This window comes from Humulus lupulus, chromosome 6 (assembly GCF_963169125.1).
Source record: "Humulus lupulus chromosome 6, drHumLupu1.1, whole genome shotgun sequence".
NCBI classification, from domain to species: Eukaryota; Viridiplantae; Streptophyta; class Magnoliopsida; order Rosales; family Cannabaceae; genus Humulus; species Humulus lupulus.
The window spans coordinates 176635328-176641327 of NC_084798.1; the positions used below are offsets into that span (position 1 = coordinate 176635328).

The following is a 6000-nucleotide window of genomic DNA, read 5'->3' on the forward strand; positions in this document are numbered from 1 at the left end:
GCCTTTATGGATATGGAATTCTAACATGGTGGTCAACGCTCACTGGTGGTACCACTTCTTTCTTGTTAAGGTCTTCAATAACCATTTCTTCATTAGACTTCTCTTTCTTTAGAAAATCTGCAGTAACCTCTTCTTGTGCTGGACTAGTGACATATCAATCCTCAATCTTCTTGCCCTTGTTTTCTACTATAGGCCCCTCATACTTAGTCCCACTCCTCAAGGATATTGCATTACACTGCTCTTTAGGATTAACTTCTGTAGTACTAGGCAAATTTCCTTGAGCTCTATTAGACATTAAAGTAGCCAATTGCCCTATTTGAGTCTCTAAACTTCTTATGGACGCCCTAGTTTCAGTCATAAATTGGTTAAGTACATCAGGTTGGGGTTCAGCTAGTTTCATTGGCATTGGGTGAGGTGGTCTATTTTGTGCAGGTTGATAATATCCGGGTGGAGGGTTTTGGTGGGTATGTTTCTGTGGATATGGTGGTCTATTTTGTGAAGGTAGATATTGTGACTGGGGTTAAGGGTAAGGTTGTAGAGTATTTTGATAATTTGACCATGCAAAATTAGGGTGATTCTTCCAACCTGTGTTGTAGGACATGGAATTGGGGTTATTGGGTTGTCTTTGGTAATTTCCTATAGCTTGTACTTCTTCCATGGGCATGTTATTCATATCTATAGCAGGGCATTGGTTTGGTTGATGGGTTGTACCACACACTTCACAAAGGTTTTGAACTTGCATAGCTTGAGATGGGAGTGTAGTCTTTTGTAATTGCTTTGTCAAGGCTGCTACTTGAGCTATAAGCATGGATATAGCATCCAATTCCATCATTCCAGCCACCTTCTTTGGTTGTCCCCTTTCAGTTGGCCATTGATAATTATTCATCGCCATCTCCTCTAATAGCTCATATGCCTCATTAGCACTCTTACTCATAAAGGCACCTTCCGCTGTAGCATCTATAATTGTCCTAGTTGTTCCATTCAACCCATTGTAAAAATTATGCACCAACATCCACTTTTCTATTCCATGGTGTGGACACTTCCTTAACAACTCCTTAAATCGCTCCCAAGAATCATATAGTGACTCTCCATCCAACTGATAAAAATTATTAAAATCTCCCCTCAATTTTGCAGCCTTTGCTGGAGGAAAGAACTTGGCAAGGAACTTCTGAGCTAACTCCTCCCATGTGGTGATAGAATTTGCCTGTAAAGATATCAACCAACTCTTCGCCCTGTCCCTTAGTGAAAATGGGAATAACCTCAGTCTTATAGCATCATCACTCACCCCATTCATCTTGAATGTAGCACATAACTCCAGAAAATTAGCTATGTGTAAATTGGGGTCCTCCATTGGCATTCCTCCAAACTGAACAGTTGTTTGGACCATTTGAAGGATGGCTAACTTAATCTCAAAATTGTTTGCAGCAATGGTTGGAGGTCTAATGCATGAATGCACTCCTGTAACAGTAGGAAGTACATAATCTCTCAATGTTCTTGGTCCTTGTTCCCTTGGAACTTCTGCAGTCCCTTGACCATTATTAGCACCATTTCCCAAATTGTCAGCCATGGTAAAATCCAATCTCCTCTTTGTTTTCCTGTTTTGTCTGCACGTTCTTTCAATTTCCTGATCTATTGGTATAATCTCTGTTTGTCTATTGCTTCGCATATACCAACAAGTCCTGAAACACAATAGAACCTTGATCCAAATAAATGTTAACAGAAATAAAATAAAATAAAATAACCAAATTAGAACAAATAACAATAACTGTAATATTGGAATATAAGTCCCCGACAACGACGCCAAAAACTTGATCTATAATTTCCTGTACGCAAGTATACGTAGTCGTGTGAAGTAGGAAATTCCAGAAGAACGGATATCGTCCCACAGAGACTATCTCCCAAGTACCACTAATTGATTTTCAAATTCTATTTGGTTAATTAAAATTTAAGTGAATAATTAAAAATAAAAGAAATACTATAAAATACGAACCAAAATTAAAGAACTGGAAACAAAACAATGAATCATTACTTAAAAATCAATAATAAAAGTCCTAGGAATTAATTTTATCAACTGTTCATTCTATTAATTTTAATAATCAATTCTAAATCTCTTATTTCAATTCTAATAGCAAGTTAATATAATCGATTCCTATTCTTTTTCAAGATATAAGATCTCAATCTATATGCAGGTTTTCTACATTTATGTGATAAACTTGAACATATAAAAGGCATTAAACATGGAAACCTAATTACTACACAAATCATACAGGTACTTTCGTCCAATATGCACCCTATGTCTATACAATGATAGCATATTCAATTCTCATCTTTCAAATTTTGAATCAAAACCATTAAATCAAGCAAATAGTGATCAAGTATTTACTAGCATTAAACACACATCATATAGATTAGAATAGAAAAGAAGTATCAATAGAAAATCATAATAAAATTAAATAGAATCTCAGTGACTACATTAATTCCTAGATAAAAGAAATTAGTTCATAAATACCATGATGAAAATAAACTGCAAATAATTGTTCATAAAATTAACCTAAAGAATTCAAATGAAAAATAGAGAATAAATACAACAGCCTCTTTTAATATAGGGTTTTTAAAACTGAGACTGCTCTCCAAAATCGCAAAATAATGTTCCTTAAATAGTCTTCCAAGATTCCCAAGTGAATAGATCATTTTGCCCTTCAAAAAGTGGTTTAAAATCTGCAAAACGCGTTGATAGCGCTAGCTTTTGGGCGCTGTAGCACTATTAACAGTGCCAAAATGCCTCAAAATTTGGTGCACTAGTGCTGTAGCGCTACTCTTCAGTTCTTGATAGCACTGTAGTGCTCGTTTTGTAGCGCTGGGGCGCTGCTTCCAGAATAGAACGGAAACTCGTTTCGAACAGCCTGCAGCGTCAGCTCATCGTATTTTGATCATAACTCCTTCAATATAACTTCGAATTGAATGATTAAAAAATCTATGGAAAGATAAGAGAAATATCTTCAACTTCTATTTCTAGAAGTGTTTCTAGAAAGTGAATAAATCATGGTCAAAATGCGGCTTGAAGTTTTAGACTTGCGTTATAGAGCATAAACGACGTGTATTGAGCATCTTCAATGTAGTATTTTCCACACATAATGTCTTGAAACTCCACAATCAACACGAAATCCATCTTATTTATCATATTTAACATGTTTCTTCTCATTTCACTCCATATTATGTACTTGACCATTAAAACCTAAAACAAGAAGTAAACAAGCATAAATCTACACTAAACTATCCTAAATAACTAAAAACATAACATAAAACAATCTCTAAAACAAACCTAAAATGAACCTAACAATAAGCACATTTAATACACCTAAACATGCATAAGTTGTCATATCATGATATAACTCATATAGTTCAAATAATCATAGATGTATTTAATCATAATTAACACATAAAAATCCGATTATGCCCTCCTGGCACAGTAATCAAGGCGCTAAACCTTATTAGTGAATTTGGGACATTACAACTATCCCTTCCTTATCGAAATTTTGTCCTCGAATTTTTTTCAAACATCTAGGGATACTAATCCTACAAATCTGACTCTAACTTCGAAGTCAAGTCCTTTACCTTGCTATTTCTTTGTAACACCCCCACTAAAGTGACAGTCTTGTTCCGTAAGACTTTATCTCTTCTATCCAGGATTTCCACAGGCTTTTCCTTACACAATAAGTCCCACTGAAATTCCAGGGTCTCTTCACCCAAACAGGGGTAGTACTCTACACCTCTTTCCTTAGTATTGGCACCAGAAACACCTTATGAGCCTCTACCCATGCTGGGGTAAGGCTAATCTGTAGGCCATTGGCTTAATCCTTGTTAGGATCTAAAAAGTCTAACAAACCTAAAGTCAAATCTCCTCTTTCTTTCCAAATTATCTTATCTTTTAATTAACAATACTTCAAGAGGCACAAGGTCTCCTATTCTGGAACCCCACGTTCCCATATTAAAATTTGTGAACTCTTATGTCTTTTCAATAAAGCAGACAATCCTGCCTTAACAATCCTTAATAACTTCATTGATCCTCGACCAATTCTGAACCAGAATACTTCCTGTATCCCATTTCATTCCCTAGAATGGGAAATCCTCACTTCCTACCTCACAATATCTTATCCAGAGTCACTTTGGCCATCGACTGGCATTCATCATCGTGACAATATAATCAAGGGACCGTACTTGCTCGAATGTCCCAAAAACTTACATATTTGAAGAAAAATGCTTCAAGTTTAAGTTGTTCCTTCAGGTTGTCATTCTGTTTGAAGGTAACCAATAATTCAAGATCCCATCATTATACTCATTGCCCTCTATGACTCTTTCTAGAACTTGGGAAATAAATAAAGGGTTTCAATCCGACACTATCGACTCCGGTGCCCTATGGAGACGTACGATCTCCTTTCACATATACTCATTCTTATGATAACTCGCTCATACATACAAGAGCATGTTAACTTAATATGTCGAGTCACAACTTCTCATACCCGATCATCTTACCCACAATTTAAGGTGATCCACCCATACGGTTCATAATTATATCCCTCCATACTAACTCAGGGATGCCCTAGAGTCATAATAGCCTCTCTGGCTTTTGATATTCATCTCTCACTTGCTGAAAGGTTAGGCTGTCAGCCCCCTCGATATACAGATTTTAGGTCTTAACACACATTCAAAATTCCTGGCTACAACAAGCATAAGGGGTGGTATAAGACTCATCCAGAATCTCCATCTTAATGGCACCATTCATTGGAACACATATCCGATCCTCATATCTTAACCTATCCATGTTAAAATAGTAGGGTTCTTAGCCATTCCTACAAAATCTTCTTTCTGTATTCCATTGTTCGTAGATGTATATTTGCCAATTATCAATCATGGATCCTATACCAACCCTGATCGTTACCTCACCTGACTTTGCTGTATTCCGTTGCGAATCATACAACTGGCATGGACCTTTCCCACTCAAGACATCAACCTCCACGTTAGTTTTCACTGGGTAATAAAGGATCTCACTGTGAGTCCCTCACCAGTTCCCACCAATGCCTTTGTCTCATGGTTAACCCCTAAGGGTGACAAAACACTTTAACTTTTTATTCTAGTGTATGCACTTCTTTCCCATAAGTGTCGTCACCTCACCCTAACCGTGACTATTTGGCAATATTGTCAACTCAAAGTCCCGTGTAAAACATCTATGTACTGTGAAGCATGAACAATCACCCTTTTCAGTCTACACACGGGCACACCCTAGTCCTTGATGCACCACATTATTAGTTCCTCGTTTTAAGCAAGAACAATGTCCACCATACCGTCCTCCCATATCAGTCCATCACATGCATATTCGTCAGTCCCACAGTACTTCTAACCTCTAAACGTTCCTTTAGAAAATTCCTTACTGCCTCTATCTTAACTAAATCATGCATGATTCCATCACTTCCCATAATGTGACCTTGAACATCACCTGGAGAACTTGGAATTCATTCCTTTCGGAACTTTACCTGTAATCCATGCTTCCTTAGCCTCAGTAACATTAACGAAAATGTTACTTGTGTTCCATTTCTAACTGGAAGTAGTCCAAAATATTCTTGATCGATCTGAATATGACTTGTCCAAATCATCCCTGTACTCTCTACTTGTTGAATTTACGTTGGCCGCTGGAGCATTGGTCAGTTCAAGAGCCTTCACTGAAAATCCATCACATCATACTTGGTGCGAGAGGTAATTCTTGAAAAGTCCCTTTCCTTGATCCTTTGCGGTAATAATCAGATTGAGGGTTAATTCCTGAGAGCAATGTCTTACCTTACAACTAGAAAAATGAATCATTCACCCTTGGCAATGGGTACCAATTCTTAACAATTACTTTATTTGGCTATCCATATACGATACATGTTCTCACAGACTTGTCCTTCTTCTTAACAAATGGTTTTGACATATCCCATGGTGAGAAGCTCCGTCTAATCAATGCCC

At 37.1% G+C, this 6000-nt stretch overlaps 1 non-coding gene across 1 annotated transcript; it reads left to right on the top strand.

Annotated features, from left to right (window-relative positions):
- The first annotated feature begins 1022 nt into the window (after nucleotides 1-1022).
- LOC133787659 (small nucleolar RNA R71) lies at nucleotides 1023-1129 on the top strand. The gene has a single exon (XR_009872665.1). It is a non-coding gene; the product is annotated as a small nucleolar RNA R71 (small nucleolar RNA).
- Nucleotides 1130-6000: the final 4871 nt, after the last annotated feature.